Source organism: Nanorana parkeri, unplaced genomic scaffold (assembly GCF_000935625.1).
Source record: "Nanorana parkeri isolate BGI_ZX_2015 unplaced genomic scaffold, ASM93562v1 scaffold935, whole genome shotgun sequence".
Lineage (NCBI taxonomy): Eukaryota > Metazoa > Chordata > Amphibia > Anura > Dicroglossidae > Nanorana > Nanorana parkeri.
In genome coordinates, this window is record NW_017307203.1 from 168,563 (window position 1) to 186,250 (window position 17,688).

General features: G+C 42.2%; 1 protein-coding gene across 1 annotated transcript in view; it reads left to right on the forward strand.

The window, feature by feature from the left end:
* The first annotated feature begins 1,664 nt into the window (after positions 1-1,664).
* Positions 1,665-17,688, forward strand: part of RFFL (ring finger and FYVE like domain containing E3 ubiquitin protein ligase) — a 50,276-nt gene continuing 34,252 nt past the window's right edge. Inside the window, exon 1 of the mRNA XM_018566310.1 lies at positions 1,665-1,733. The gene's annotated coding sequence lies outside the window, so the exon portion shown is untranslated. The remainder of the gene's footprint in view (positions 1,734-17,688) is intronic.

Here is a 17,688-nt window from a genome sequence, read left to right on the forward strand (position 1 = left end):
GCAGTGACATCCGTTTCCATACAGCTTTTTCATCTTGCGATATAGGAAAAAACTGCATTTACTGGACCGAATGTCTGTCTATGGAGAAATGCATGCAAATAGACATGTGTTCGTTTACATCAGATTACCCCCGTATGGCACGATCTGGTCCGACATAATCGAACACTGTTCCGTTCCCTCTTTACTAGACCTGGCCGGAGGCGGGGGTAACCGGGTGTAAACAGACGCACGTCTGTTTACATACAGCTGCTCATAGACTTGCATTGGGCATCCGATCAGGTTTGGCTGAAAAAATTGACAGGCAGACCCGACAAATATATCAAATTCTAATGTTCGATTTCGAGATGCACGGAAGTGATGCCATGTTTATTTCCAATCCAAGCACATGCATGTTACATTCATTTTGATGGAGAAATAATTTGAGAATTTACAAATATGTTTGAGAAACATTTTTCATCAATTTTTGGTCAAAAACAACTCTTAATTTGGATCCAAAAATGGGTGGAATGTTTTGTGAAAACAAATGTATTAGAACAAAATTGTATAGGTGTATGTCCAGCTTTACTGGCAGGATCACGGGATAATAAAAATAAAGATGGCTGTGTCAGGGTTGGTTTACACCAGCCACATTGAAACCTTGCTTTGTATAGGGGCTACTCACACTGATGTGCTGCAGGCTTCACTTTATCGCAGTACATAACATTACATCGTACTGCAATTATTACTATTATTATTACAGGTATTTTACATACTGCACTTCGATTGTAAACTCCTCAAGGAGCTTACAATCCAAGGTCCCTATCTGACATGCACACAGGCCGATTTAGACAGGAGCCAATTTACCTTCCAGCATGTCTTTGAAGTTGCGTTGCAACTTGCTGCAACATCTCTGAATGCACTGCAAGTGCATAGACTTTACATATAGGATTAAAAAAAACAGATGTTACATATAATGTATTATAATGTTACAAATAATGTAGTATCTAACTGGCATTGAGAGCAGGTTCACACAACGCATACCACGTGTGGTGTGTAGGTGCGCTGGGATGCACTGCTATAATGGAAACGTGCAGATCGGCGCGTTTTTAATCTTTTTCACGCATTTGTTTTAGCAGCTGAGACTGCTTTTCATTGGACAACTGAAAGTGAGCTGAAAACGAACCTTAAAACACTCTTACATATGAACAGAAAATGCCTGTAAAACACGCATAAAAAATATGCTAAAAAAAGCGCGGGGGAAAAAAGCGCTGAAATGCTGTTGCCCTGGTGTGAATGAGGCCTTATAGCAGTGCATCCCAGCGCACCTACGCACCACACTTTATGTGCTATGCGTTTTGTGAACTTGCTCTCAATGCCAGTTACATACTACATTATAATACATTATATGTAACATCTGATTTTGGCCATAGCTCCACTTTTCAGTGTATCACGTAACAATTGTGTTGTGACACTGCCCATGCAATGTCAATGAACAAGCCATTCTGATCTGGCTCAGCAGGCTCTGCCACCTATCGAGCAGTAAGGGAATTGCACGTCTGCAGGGATTCAGAGGAAGCGTTTTTTTCATGTAACCCAATCCTACCCGGGGGCGTAGCCGCTTGTCAGCCCTTGTATGATTGGGTAAAGTTGTGGTGAGGGGGCGTGTTTACGTGGCAGCCCCAGCCTGGGACAGCTCGTCTCTTCCTTGTGTTTGGTGGTCGGATCATACTGTTACCGGGGGCTCGTCAGGAGCAGTGAGTGGGAGAGCCCGGGGGAGGGAGGATCAGCTGTGTTCCTGGGATCCTTGCAGGTACCCGTACTACCGGTCCTAACCGACCATCCTGGCTCATACTATAGGCGCAACAAGTTCTGCTAGGAGCACCGTTGTAAGTGACGAGAGAGCAAAAAAAAAGTTTGAACAGGAAGAGCTGAGTTCATTATCTGCACTTTCTGTATGACTGCTGTGTGTAAGTGAGTGAGCTCATTGTCAGCAGGGTATTACCTGAGTGTAATGGCTGCCACAGCCTAGGGAGATTACCTGTGTTATTAATGGTGGAACTGCTTCTCCCCCCTCCAACATGACCCTGTCTACCCTAGACAGCCAAGAGCTTCTTATGCTTTTTTTTTTATATTGCCCAACGAAGGTGAAATAAAGTAGAGATTGTTAGGAAGTGGAGGAGGGGCTTGCCATGTTCTGAAACACACTAAGATGTATGTAACATGTGTTACTTTTATATGTGCTCCCATTGAAGTCTATGGGGCTGCCATGCACTATGTAGCAAAGCGTACCCTTTCTAGGTAGTTGCAGGCACTTCATCAAGTTTCATAGGTGTCAACAGGCACCATAGAGAATAATGGGATTCCCACTGTCAGCCATTGTGGACGCATAGTGTGAACAGGGCTGCCACATCTATTCAGTGAATCTTAAGCTGGGTATACACTGTTCTATTTTTTTTTTTTCTTTTCATTCAACCTGGGGGCTGAACAAAAAAAGTAGAAGAGATTCTTCCATCTATGCTTACAAGATGGACGAATCCTGCCGCTGTCAGAATACCAGAACGGAGCTAGCAGCTAATTGGCTGTCAAGCTCCGTTCATCTGAGAATTTCCCGACTCGCGCCTTCAATCAGCTGATCAAAAGGATGCCGGGTGGAAGGGTCTTGGCAGCAGTACCCACGCCGCGAATGTCGGCTGGTTCTTGAAGCATGTATAGTCTGGTTTAGGCAAGGGTGGTTTTAGCGATCAGATCCTTTTCAAGGCTACATCCACACTTCCTCTCCAGGGTTCAGGTTATTTAAACACAAGAGAAATGATCTGAGCGATATAATCAAACTGTTTGCCTCCCAGGCAGAGTTCTCTTATGTTTAGCTGTACCCACCCTTACCTGAATTACTTGCTTTTACATGCATGTGTTTAGCTGGATCCTGGACCCACAGAATTCTATGCGTGAGCATTTTAGGTGATTCCAAATCATTTTTTTGATTTTGTTTTAGCTAGCTACTAGTGATGTACACAGGCTTGGCAAAACTGTAAGTGACACATCCCCTCCTGGCCCAATCAGTTGTGGCCGGGGCATCTCTTCCCCCCTTGTTGTGTGACGGGATGGAGAATCAGATCAGTTAGGGTCTGGAACTCACTGCCGCATGCGGTGATTTCAGCAAAGAATGTGGAATTGTTCAAGAAACTTTTGGACGATTTCTTAAGGGACCGTAATATACAGGGGTACAGCTACTCCTAGAATGAGATCCTAATAGGTTGGACTTGATGGACTAATGTCTTCAACCTCAAATACTATGTAACTATGTAAGAATGCGCCAACTGCAGTTGATTGGGGTGGGTGGAGGGTATGCCACTGACCATTTTGTACAGGCTTGGGCGAACTCTGGTGAAATGGGTTTGCACCAAGCCCCCACATATCAAAACTAGTATTAATACTAAGAGGAGTAGACGGACGTAAGGCAAAAAAATCATGTGAAAAAAAAAATGAAGTCTGTAGAGCCAAAAACACACACTTCTGTCTGAAAAGAAGCTCATGCACGTTTTGGAATGCTCAGGTGTGAACGGTCGCCATTGATAGTTGTGAAATTCCTCATGTTGAGCGTTGTCATGCTTTAGGAAACGTGAAAATAACTCTTTGGGTGCTAAACTGAACGCAGGGAAATGCACAGCTTTAATGATGACATTAAAAATCATTATATTCAGGGACATCCCTATAATAAATCAGCCAGAGGTAGTTGCCTCAGGCAGCACCTCATTGCATCACGTTGGGAGGACAGGTTTGCTTGCTGCCCCTTTCCGGCCCAGGCGTCTCAGGTTGCTGAGAGATCTTAGCGATCTGGGACACTCTATCCGGCGTCTGGCCCAACTCACTGACCTTATTGGATGCCAGAGCGTCCCGCTCAGCTCCTGGTAACAAGTAACATCAGTGAGCTGGGTGGTACCTTGCGAACCCAAGCTTAAAACCTCCCCCCATAATGTGCACCATCAACTACCCCCGTCCCCAAACAGATTCCCCACCCCCTGGTAATGTGCACTGCCAGCACCAACCCGTCCTCAGACGGTGAAAAGTGTAGGGATGCCTCTGATTCTATCCTATAAGCACACAATTGTCAATGCCAGTGTGAATAATGAGGCCATAAAGTAGATGTAAATTCTAATTGAATGATATTTACTTTGCTAAAGCATTGTATATCATAAACGGCCGTCATTTATTGTTTTATATCCAACACTTTGAATGTTCTTTGTATCTCAGTGCTGCTAATCTGCAGCCACCTCTTGTCTACATGCATGGCTTTTCTTAGGGTGGCTTACCTTGGTAGAGTCAACTGTGGACCATGCCTTGTAATGTGTGTTGAAATGACCACTCGTAATCTTCATCAGAAACGACAGGAATTGGGAGACGGGGACAGAGTATTGTCACCCACTACCAGGCAGTACCTGAGCAAAGACTTTCATAGTAGGATCACAAAATAATATTTGATGATGGAGACTAGGAGGAGGGCATATGGATATGGAGATGAAAAGGAGGGCATATGGGGTTGAAGGGGTATTATAGAGACGAGGAGGAGGGGCCTGTGGAGACGAGTTGAGAAGGGGATGAGGAGGAGGGGTTTTGGAGGCGGGGATATGGAGATGAGTAGTGGCTTTGCAATCCATCAGGAATGAAGTAGTCAGGGCTGACATGCTGTGGAATGCAGAGGCAAAAGTACACTGTTGTCATGTCAAAGAGGAAGCTAGGAGCATACTTTATTCCTGGCACATCAGCGGTTTATTTTTTTGTACTTGCACATTTCCCAAAGTTTCAACCCATTAAACCAGGGGTGGACAAATTCAATCTAAATTACATTTTTCCAATCCAGTAGCCAGCAGGAAAAGCACAGCATGTGAGCTGTAGTAAATATGCTTTTTTAAAATATTTTGCCTTGAGATACACTTCTTGATCGTCTCCCTGCAGGGAGCCGTGACTGTCACTCACGGGTCCCTGCAGGGATTTCCCCGCTCCGATCCTCCAGCGCTGAGTGGAGGATCAGACGGGGAGGGGTCGGGCACAGCTGGCTCTGCCTCTAGATAGGCAGAGCAAGCTGTCACTCACGCAGCTGGGTGGATCTCGACAGTAATGTCGGGATCTGTCCCTGCTTCGGCGCTCTCAGTATATAGCAAGCTGTAGCTCGCTGTATACTGAGCTTTGGGTCACCGGAGGATGCTAGTTTGTGTCCTCCCGTGACCCTTAAGAAAACTATGGGGAAAAACACACCCATAGTTCTGTTTTAAAGTTCACATTTCCTGCTGATTGCGGACCTGTAGTTGCAGGCCTTACTTCGCTTGTTGCATACTTGTTCCAAATAAGTAACTCACAAATGATTGAAGCCAGTGACAGCCAGTTGGCTAGCATTTTTAAAACATAAGTAGTGTCACCTTCTGTATTTATTTCAAATCAAGATGTAGCTGCACTGTGGACATATGTGGCAAATAGATTATACAGTGACCACATGCGGGGAAAAGAGGGATGAGCCTATACTATTAGTATTGTTTTTTTTTTACAGGGGTTTCATTGGGTTCTTATATGATAGGTCCCAGTATTATAAATGATAATTGTTGGTGACAGTTTGTTTATATTCTCATTTTCATTCATTTATAAACATTGTAATGCAAGAAAGTGAATTATGTGTGGCTCATTGAGTGCTGTAATGGTAATAACATTGTATTGAAGAAGAGTTATATTGAATATTTTATTAGTGCACAGATGGAGGAATTGCAAGCATTTCAGTCACCATTGTATTTCCTTTTTCAGGGGGATAATGCCACTGCACCATCTCCCTTATTTTCACAGTGTCGACTTATAATATAATCTACAGTCATAGTTGTATTTTAATATATGTCTTATGGCTTGTGTTTACCAAATCTTAGTGTTGAAGGTTTTTGTTTTTTATTTACTTTTTTTTCATCACGTATTTACTAAGTAGTTCTAGGTTAGAAATGACTAGCTTTGTTGTTGCATGTTGCTTACCAACTAGTTTTGGTTGGTACACATTGTTTATAGACCAGTTATTCTTGTTCCATGAACTGGCCAGACCTTGCTATAGTCAGATGTGCTAGGACAACATTTCTCAATCCTTTTTCTTCAGTCACGGCACCCTTTAAATGCATCCAATATCTCAAGGCAGCCCAGTGTAACATGTAAAAAGGAACGTGTGGCCCCTCACAAATGCATACCAGACCCTTGTTCTAGATAGGAGTCTGATATGGATTTTAAGGGGGGACCCCACACAATAACTCAAATTCTGGAACCCACCCTTCATGGATTAGCATCAGTAAAGGCATGATGTTGTGCGAAAAGTTTTAGGCACCCCAGGGTGCCACGGCACACAGGTTGAGATAGGATGTGCTAGGATGAAGGTTTGTTTCCAATATTTGTGGCCTAAAAGTGAGACAAAGAATGGAAACACAGTATTATCTGGAATTCATTTAGGGAGACCTATGGAATTCTAAATCTGTAAAAGTAAATCTGTCATGAGAGAAATATGAGGTTATGTTGGATGGGTTAAAAGAAGACCTGAGTACATCTGAAAATCCCAGATGGTTGGCTACTTCTGTCTTCCAGATTTCCAGTCAAAAATACCTTTTAGATAAAATTTCAGTGCACAGAAACACAATATAATACACATTGTTTTTGTAGAATGTAAAAGATGAATTTACTCCCCGAGTAAAAAGATGCCTCATATGTCAAACTTCAAAATTACGTGTGCCTGTTAAACTGTGGTATGCAAAATTGTCCAAAGAGTTAACATGCTCTGGCATGTACGGTGATACCCAGTTGTGGATCAAGTGCCTTTTTAGTACATGGTTGCACCTGATGCATGCTTGCATTCGTATGTGGGAGACTTTAAAAAATGATCTGGTGGGTTTTTTACATTTATCTTTTTGAACTTGTATTGCTATCACTGTAATGAGGAGCCTGCGTTTATTATGATCAGCCGGGGGTGTGGACTTTCTGTGTTGTGATGAGGAAGTCTGTGTTTATTATAATCTGCCAATGGTGGACTGTCTGTTAAGATCAGCTGGTGGTGGACTTTCTGTGTTTTGTAATTAGAAGTAATTACCTCTTAGGCAGTAGCTCACCAAAAATGAAATTCCTATTGCAAGGGATGCCTAAAATCTATTTTTATCTTAGTGTAGATGTCCATCAAAGTCAGCCAATCTTCTGGGGGTGTTCTGTACAATGACTGTGAACAGAACGCCTTTAGGTCGCCAATTAATTTTTTGACCGTTTTAGAAACTTACAGCGGCTGCACTTTTAAATAGGTCATTTTCAACAATAGCAATCATTTACACAATGCTTGTGCAGCTATTATATATGCTATATCCTTTTTTGTATGATTTTTTTTTTCCATTGCTTTTTTTTTTTTTTAAATTGGAGTTTCCTTTTAAATTAAAATTACTGTTGCCACACACTATGAGCCTGTTTACACTATGTTCAGTGACTGGTGTTTTTCTGCACATTGAAAAAATTGCTCTGATCTTTGTTCTCTGTACGGCTACTGACACATTTCTAGGATTGTTAGTTAGTAAGTTTGTCTTTTTCTCACTTTCAGTTTTCCTTCATTTCACAATTGTTATCACGTATTCTGGCAAAGATATATTTGTTGGTAGCTCTCTGTCAAATATTGCAGCTGTACAGCCTTGTGGCATTTTGTCCCTTCAGTCATCAGTAATTTTATTTGTTTTGAACCTGATAACCTGAAGATTGTCAGGATATGTGACTTGGGCATTTGTTTTCCTTCCAAGATTTGACTGTTTCCATTCCATGTGTATGCAACCTGCACTGATGAGCACATTTGGAATGTGTAGTCATTGCAATTATTTATCTATCTATCTATCTATCTATCTAGATATATCTATATCGCGCATGTGAAAGATCAGCATCATGTAAATGTTACTGTTTTTCAATGTCTACAAAAACCAAAACACAGGGGAAGTCATATTTTGAATGTTGCTTTTCCTTTGGCTAATCCTTTTTTAGCAAGTAATTTTGTGTATCGCTGACTTCAGAGCAAGGCTATCCTGAATTTGGGTTTGGTCCTCCTCTATGTAATATATTATTTAAAGTAGTAAGAAACCCTTAGCTTTGTTTGCATTCTAATCAGGACCATTAAGAAAATGCATACTATGTAGATCAGGCAACCATAAATGGCGGACTGCGGTTCGGATACGGACTGAGTGGTGGTTCTGTCTGGACCGCAATCGCTGACCTGCACTGGATTTTGGCTGGCTGACAGTGGATACACCAGCTTATGAGGCCGGTTCATTCACTGCCAGTTATAACCCAGTGCAGGCCCCCCTTCTTTAGTCATTGGTTGCTAGGACTGCTGGTGTTCCCCACTCTCAGCATTCCAGGAGGATGAATTAGTATGTTCTTCCATCCTCTACTGCAGCTTGCTCCATCCCCTTGTACTACTATCTAAAGTGGGTATGTTGGGACAATATAAAGGGGCACATTAAAGGGGACAACCAATGTAAGGGGGCACTCTGATAAGGACAGCTAAGTATTAGTTGCCCCCCATTGGAGTTCCCCTTACATTTGTTGCATTCACACCAGATGCATGTGGGCTTCAACTACATCGCACTGCACTGTGCCCATAGAACTTAATGAAATGTCACTCTTGACATTTCAATAAAATTCTAACAAAATAGTGCAATGTGCTGGGGTTGGTGCATCAGTACTGTGCCTGGGAACACATACCAGCAGCTGTGCATTGTAGTGCAGCTGTTGGTGTGAATGCAGTCTAAATGGCGGACAGCAGTATTGACATGGGCTGAGTGACTCTTCTCTCCGGAACTTGATTCGTACCTATGCTTGGTAAAAATGTTACTCGCCAGACTTTTGTGAATTTTAATTCACTACCCCTGATGTACTAATCATGTCCTAAGCGACTACAGTTAGATTACCTAAAATCTATTCCACCCTGTCTATTGCGGCATCCCCAAACTTTCGGTCTGGGAGGGATGCATTGGATCTATAACGGCATTGTCCTATGACTGGCAGAGTCATGTCTGCTTTAACCTATAGGCTTTGACATGGAGGGATTAGTAACATGCTGTATGTTTTTGTGTATTATCCCTTGAATGCCATATAATTCTTTATCTACAAAAGATGGCAGGTTCCCTGGTCTCTGTGGTCCTTGTTTTAGCTTTTTGCCCTTCTTAAATAATCATCAGCTGTGTGCCAGTCATGTAGAACTGTCTTATGTAAAGTAGAGTCTAAGAAAACGATATGGTGGCCTATATATAACTGTGGTTCATTCCTTCAGCACACTGGTATGGATAACCATCCAGGACATGATTTATGTATAGTAAGCAATGTTGAACTAATTTAGTTATCACTTCTTACCATAATGATGCACTGTGTTGGCAGGTCTTGTATAAGAACAGATGAGAGATCTTCCTGATCTCAGGATCATTGGGCCTGTATTATCAGATTTCTTTTTCTTATAGTTTATATAATTGCAAATCTTTTTTTTTTTAGGATGGCAGTATAAGACCTGCCCAGAATTCTATTTTAGCCTTATTTTTTGGGAAGCAATTATTAGAATTGTGCATTGCCAGGTCTCATTTTATTAGACATTAGAAGTAATATATTCATAATGTAGTACAGAGATGGACAAGTTCAAATCGTAATGGGGACGTTTTTGGCAACCAGAATGTCCCATCCTGAGTTCCCAGCCATCTGATAAATGACAGGCAAAGCACGTAAATAAAAATAATTACTGGTCCGTTAAAGACTAAAAAAGTATTTGACCGAGCAGCATGTCAGTCTTGGCTGCTACCCCAGTTCCCAGGCTCTGATCTACCCCTCAACCACCAGTCCTCTGTGTGTGCGCTGATCATTAAACTGTCCTAAGCCTACTGTGTCCTAAATTTGTGATCATGTTTTCAGGTTACTGGCATTCTGCAACAATCTGGTTAGGTCAAAGGAACCTGCTTTCAGTGCAGTTTGTGAAACTGCTTTGAGAGGGAGGCCGGTTTTAATCTTGGGGAACATGAAAAAAAGCGAGGATGAGAAAGGACGAAGTGGTGAAGAAATAGCAGTATTTCTTTAGAAATTGAAAGAATGAACAAGAGAGAACTGGAGAATATAAGAAAGGGAGTAAAAAGGGATGGGATTGTAAATAGATAAACATGGATCAGGAGAGAAAACAAATGCAGCAGAGAATGTACTGCATGAGAAAATACACCAATGAAGAAAAAAGATAGAGATGACAAAGCTGACGAGAAAATAGGGAAAAAACAGATAGGACAACATGGCTGGAACATGAAACATGATGCTTGTTGTACATTTAGTATGGTTTCAAGCAAAAAGCACCTTCCTTTAAAAGAGAACTATGGGGTAAGTGTTTTTCCCCATAGTTCTCTTAAGGGTCATGGTAGGACATCTACTAGCATACTCCCCATACTCTACTAGCTCGTGGTGTACAGAGAACGCCGCAGCTGGGACATTACTGTCGAGACCCACCCAGATGCGTGAGTGACAGCTGGCTCTGCCTATCTAAAGGGAGAGCCACCTGTGCCCGCCCCTTCCCCCTTCCCCCTTCCATTCCTCCACTCAATGCTGGAGGATCGGGGAGGGGAATACCTGCAGAGAGCTGTGACTTGACAGTCACGTCTCTCTGTAGGGAGATGATCGAGAAGTGAGCGAGCGACGGTATGTATTCGCTCACTTCCCGAACTATTGAGCCGACGTGTGACAGTTTCATTGATTTTCACTCACCTCATAAGGAATGAATGGTAATACATTTTGAAATGCGTGTAAAATGCTCTACAATGAAACGGCATATGATGGAAACATTAATGTAGCAAGACAAATGTGTAAGAAAGACAGTCTGAGTGAATCTCCACCATAATTGAAACTCTATAATAATGAGACACACTTCTGCTACACTGAGGGCATACCATCGTTAGACCTATTAACCATACAACAGCAACTTCATCTTCGCTGTTGGTGAGACCCTACCACTATTGTATTTTTGGTTTGGGTACATCCTCTACATACTTACATACTGTAAGTAAATGCCCTTTAATCACAGAGGTACTGGTCCCTTGGACATATGCAAATAATCATACAGCTGAGGCCAGTATTAGACAACTAGTTAGTTTTTCTAGCTCAGAAAAAAAGGTTAAATAAGGCAAATGGTTTAAGGTGGCAAAACCACTCTAGCCTTGTTTCACTTCCTGTTAGATTGGGAATCCTTTGTTTTTTTTCGGCAATTTGACAAGCTGCAGTGCAAATTTTAAAGTATTACAGCAGCTTTATGAAATAGGCAGTTGAAACGCATTTCTGAGTACATGCTTAAGATGGACTATCAAAGATTTTTTTTGTATGTCCTATCAGTGCAACAGCTGTTCAACAGTCATGGTTTCCAGCAGGAGTTTTTGTTTATCTAGGGTCAGTAATCCCAAGGGGTTAGGGCTTAGTGGAACCCCATGCCGAATAATATTCTCAGACCCATTGTCATTCTAGAGGGGTGGGGACACAATATATTTAGCAGACCTAAATGCCTTTCTACACTGAAAAAATGTGCCTGATAATGTAAAGCAAGGCCTAATTTTTCTTGATTATTTTGTATTAACTTGGCCAATAACCTGTTATGGATAAAAATATTCTCAATGTAATTACATCTATAATATATACAACGTATAGGAAATAGATTACTACCTTATGTGGTTGAAATAAGATGTTTTAAAGCAGTGGTTCTCAACCTGTGTAACCTCGGGACCCACATTTTTCCTTGGTCATTAATAGGGGACAGTCTGACTTTATGAGGTTCCACAGGCTGAACCACAAATTCCCCCTCTAGTTCTCTCTAATGCAGATGGGCCGGTCTATGCAGACATGACGCCGCGACCCACTGCAGAGGGTGTCGCGACCCACTTTTGGGTCGCGACCCACGAGTTGAGAACCACTGTTTTAAAGCACCACTTTAGCTCCCTGCAGTGCGGACACCCCCCCGTGAAAAGGTGAGGTTTCTTTTTTTAATTTCCTTTCCCCTGCCAACATTCTAGGGTGTGCACTTCACATATACTAGGAGGCTTCAGTAGCAGGGACTCGCAACAGCTGGGGACAGACCTGGCCATGCATCAATCACGGAAGAAATGGAACGGCCACAATATAGAAAAAGCAGCCACTATGCAAAAACCACCTTATAAAAGTTAAAGGAGAACTTATGGGGTTAAGGCTTTTCCCCATAGTTCTCCTTAGGGTAATGGGAGGACACAAACTAGCATCCTCCCGTCACCCTAGGTTCAGTATACCGCGAGCTGTAGCTCGCAGTATACCGCGAGCTGCTGCTCACGGTATACTGAGACGCCGCAGCGGATCCCGACAATTATGCCGGGATCCGCCCAGCTGCGTGACTGACAGCTGGCTCTGCCTATCTAGAGGCAGAGCCAGCTGTACCCGCCCCCTCCCCCGTCTGTTCCGCCAGTCAGCGCTGGTGGATCGGAGGGGGGAATCCAGCCCCTCCCCTGTCACGGCAGAGAGCCGTGACAGGATCGAGAGGTGAGCGAACGCCGGTATGTGTTTGCTCACCTCCCGATCTACCGAGCCGACCTGTGACAGTCATTGTCACAGGTCGGCTAGAACTATGAGGTGAGTGAAAAGCACTCGCCTCATAGTTCTCCTTTTTAAAGCTTTGGGTATCCTGTAAATATTCAAAAGGAAATCCAAAATTACATTGCAAAAATTAACTATACCAGAAATTTCACTTTTTATATCTCTGCCTTCTGGCCATGCATCATCAGGGGCCTGCTGCATAACATGGAAGAGACAGCTGGCTCCTGATGATGTCACCAAAGAAGGACCCATGCTGTGACAGCAGTTTGGCGCAAATCATAGCAGGACAACGGATAGGAGATAAAAAGTGGGCGGCATGGACTGAAGATCCTCTAAGTTGATTGTAAGTTTTTTAGGATGTTGAAAAAACATTTATATTAGGGATGCACTGATACAGAGTATTAGGGCGGGTAATGATTCCCCCCCCCCCCGGCTTCCTGATTGGCCAGAAAGCTGGACGAGGGACCATGGAGCCAGCTTCCCAGCCAATGAGGAAGCTGGGGGGGCATGTAATGACTCACCGTCCGGCTTCCTGATTGGTCGGAAAGCTGTCCAATCGGGAAGCCAGGCGGCGTATCATTACCGGCTCCTTGGCTTTCTGATTGGCTAGGAAGCCGGGCAGTGAGTCATTACATGTCACCCGGCATCCTTAATGGGATCGGTATTCGAAAAACCGGTAGCCGTGCATCCCTAATTTATACTGAATATATAACAATATACTCGCTACTATAAGTATGTGTTCAGTTAAAAGTTTGTCTGTAGTGAGCAATAGTCTTTTTTTCATTCTGTGGGCTTTTGAAAATAAAATGTACATATCTGAAATCTGCATTCCTCAAACATAAACTCAAAATGAAAAGTCAGCCATGTTAGGCAGATTGCTACAGCCTGTATAAAGTTCTATGACAGGGCTGGACAAATCCCGGGAGCCAGGTGGTAATGCTCCCTAAACGTTACATCTGGCACCTAGCTTATGAGGTTTCAGTTGTTGCCAGGGGAGCTGTCTCCTAAAACAAATCCTGCTGGCTTCTGAATTCCATATTCATTAGTCTACCCCTGTAAGTACAGGTTGGCCACAAAGTGGACTTTTAATTTAGCAGAGTTTGTGATTGAATTGTTCATGTCTGTAGCCAACAGATTTACAGAGATTTCATTCAGGCAACAGACTTGCCATGTTTAAAGCACAGAGATTGGTTAGTACATCAATATTTTTGTAGAATGCTTGTACAAATAAACATGCAAACAAATGTTTGGAAAGTCTGAAAATGTTTTCCTGTTTCCCATACGCTACTGAAATATGTAATTATTTTGGTGTTTTCCATTTGTCTTCAAAAATGTTTCCCAGAATCACATGATTTTCTTTTTAAAGGAAACTTGCGACAGTACCCATGGTACTGAAATGCACGCATATCCAGGTGTCTGCATGCATGGTTAATAATTTGCAGAGTAGCTTGGTAAACCAGAAAGTATGGTTGCTCATTGCTTTCACAGTGGTTCATATCCTCCTGCTCCCATTGTTTCCCTATTGGCCATATTGGCTTCGATGACACCTCATGTTAAGGTGCGATTTGGTATTCCTGCATCAGGAACTTGCAAATTCCTGCTATCGGCATCAAATCTGTCGTTTACAAGCGCCACTTGTTTACAAGTGGTTGCATTTGAAAGCGGCAGAACGCTGGCACACCACATGTAATCGTATGTGATAGGATTATATGCAGTTAGGTATCAGTCGCTTTTCCTGGATGTCATCTGATTAACTTGAACGGGTGATAGCTGCCGCTTGTAAAAGGCAGGTTTGGGATTTCAACTGCAGGAAAACACAAGTTCCAGACGCAGGAATAGCAAATTGCAGCTTAACATGCACTGTGATAGAAGCTTAAATGGCCAGTAAGCAGCTGAGAAGAACAGGAAAGACCATGAGATCTTTGCTTTGCATTATTGGGAAACTCAGCTTTTCAGGGTGATCTGCCGATAATAACACTTGGAGAACCATGTGTCTTGAAGCATATAGTCACATGCTGAATTGAACATGGGGTGCCGCATAGTTTAGAGTTGGGTTTCTCATAATTTTTTTTTTATTTTTATGGACAGCTAGTAGCAGTCTAGTGGTTGAGAACATCTTGTTTAATATACAAAATTCAAATCTTTTTTTCTTCCTTTTCTCTTTTCATAAAAGATGTAGCATTGGCTGCTGAGTGGATCACTGAAAACAAAATATATTTGGAAGACTTTATCACTTTAGCATATTATAACTAGAGCTGCAGCTAACGATTATTTTCAAAATCGATTACTGTGTCTAAATTTGTATTATAAAATGCACTTGGCTATAAAAAAAAAAAAACCCCATGGCCGCCTTTTTAATTTCCTCACCTGATCCCACATAGATGGTTACTCCAGCATACAATTTGCCAATTGTCTATAATTATCACCAAGTACAATAATGTGCTGCCCTGGTATGGTAGATTTGCCACTTTTGTTGGGTGTGTTCGTTTGCTAAAGGAAGTTGAAAAATAACAGACTTACTGGCCTGATCCCCAGGTGAAAATAAAGGAAAAAAGCATAAAAAAATAAAATGAATGCAGACACCACAACTAAGAATTGGTAAACTGGGTAAACTGCAATATATTAAGTAATTATTTTTGGGTTTAGATATTCATTGAGGGGATATTTAAACCCTTGTGTTTTTTTTATTTTTTAATTCTCCAGAGGAGAATTTTGTGTAGCTTTTCTTTAACCCCTTCATGACTGAGCTTGTTTTTGGTTTCTGTTCGTAAAATTATTTTTTCGCTGGATTTACCGTGGCTCCCTCCCCTCTTGGTTACGGGTGTCTCCTTTGCCTAGCAGGGTGAAAAGGAGACACCTATGTCTGCCTGCTCACGCCTGGGAATTGAGCCGTGCTGTGTGCGTCCATTGACGCACACGGCACTCCACAAGCCACACCCCTGATCCTGCCTCCTCGGAGTATCTTGACAGGCAGGAGCAACAATCTATCACTGCTCTGTCCTCAGTGGCATTAGGATCTCTCCTTTCAACCCGGAACTTCAGTCAAATATCACAGATCATCTGGGAGCCAGGGGGGACATGGAAGTGTAGCGGGGCATTTTTTACCTTAATGCAGAGAATGTATTCAGGTGAAAAACAAATGGCATTTAGTACTACCGTATATACTCGAGTATAAGCCGAGATTTTCAGCCCATTTTTTTGGGTGAAAAGTGCAAATTCAGAGCTGTGTTGTCATGTCAAAGAGGGAGGTAGAAGCACAGTATATTTCTGGCACATAAACCATTTATTTTTATGTGTGTAAAAAGAATCAAACATGGGGAAAAAGATTGTGTCACCTTTAATCATTGAAATGTCATTAAGCACTATAAAGGCTTTGTTTCTGCCTGTGACTTTTAGCAGTGACCTGGCTTTTTACTTGTATTGGATCTCTGCTGCACTGGTGACTATGATAGTGTGTCCCTATAAGGCCTTTCTCTGATAACTGTCTAACTGGTTTAACCTGAATTCCACCCCCAGGGTGAGGATTTAAGGGACTATAGTGGTGATCATCTGACAATGTCACAGGCACTGATTTACAGAAACTGAAAGGCGTTGTGTTTCATCGTGCAGTGTAAACTGATTATAGACCGATTTGGGTGTTTCCCTAGGTGTGCATGTCATTTAGTAAAACTAACACCATTATGACTAGTTTGGCTTCTAAATTGACCAAGTACAGCAGGCGTACTTCACTGGCACATTTCCTTTGCACTGTCTCAGAATACATTTGGGAAGACTTACTTGTAAAAATTCTTGGCTATAAGGTTTGTAGCTTGTATACATATAATGTTCAAAACAAAGACTATAAAATAATGAATTTGATAGTAAAATAAATACTGTTGCAATGATCCCAATGCTGGTTATAAACGCACATAAGCCAATATGTACCAGCATCGACCATGCACATGTATATTTTGTATGACCCAGTCATTTGGAAGCCTTGATGAAACTTTGGCTCATGTTGTAAACAATGGAAATGGTCAAATGATGTGTACAGCACTGTACTTGTTTTCCCTGCCCATTGATTTAAATGGGCAAATTTTGACTGCTTGAGCCAAGGCTTTGAATGTCCCATAGACTAGCTATTTATTGAAAAATTGGGTTCAAAATGTTTTATTCTGTAGTCTCGCGTTTTTTTTTTTTTTTTTCCTTGCTGCTCTAAATTGGTAACTGAAGACTCCCATCACATTGAAGAACCAGTAAGGAGCTGTTATTGGGGGCCAGCAAAACCAATTACCGTAGGTTGATTTATAGGCTGACTATAGTTACATGCGCTGTACCAGATCAGGCTCAGTTAGTGTATACATGTGGTCATGGCATTAGCAAATACACCAATCACATCATCACCTCAGGACCTTGCAAGATTTCAAAGTTTGCAAAGGAGCTCTGCCTAGAAAACACTGGTGATGTAGTCTTTCACAGGGGCACCTGTGAGGCCCTGACTACCGTGTTTCCCCGAAAATAAGACACTGTCTTATATTTTTTGGGGCACAAAAAAAACACACTAGGTCTTATTTTCAGGGTAGGTCTTATTTTTTTTTTTATGCACAACAATCCACACGTATTCATGTACAACAGTCTACATGCATTCATGTACAAAAATATGGTGATCAGGGCAATCAGGGGTGCCGTACCTTTCCAAGAGCAATTTGATAACCAATCACTGGCCAGAATGAGCGAAGCGCACTTTCACTATCGATTCCTCACAGGCGGAGTGCATTTGGTATCACTCCGCCTGTGACAGGAGCCGGCGCTATAGAGGAGGCAGCTCTTCAAGTTCCCTCTTATGCCACCACCGGCCCTGGGAATGGTCATAACTAGGTCTCATTTTCGGGGTAGGTCTTATATTTTAGCACTTCCCAAAAATAGTACTAGGTCTTATTTTTGGAGTAGGTCTTATTTTTGGGGTAGGTCTTATTTTCGGGGAAACAGGGTAAGTCACCACTGCCTCTGAAGACCAGAAAGTATAAGACTATTAGTTCAGTACTGAAAGCATTATTTCAACATATCGCGGCTTGTCCCCACCATGTCCGTTAAGCTACTTTTTTCTGCACACCACCACACATA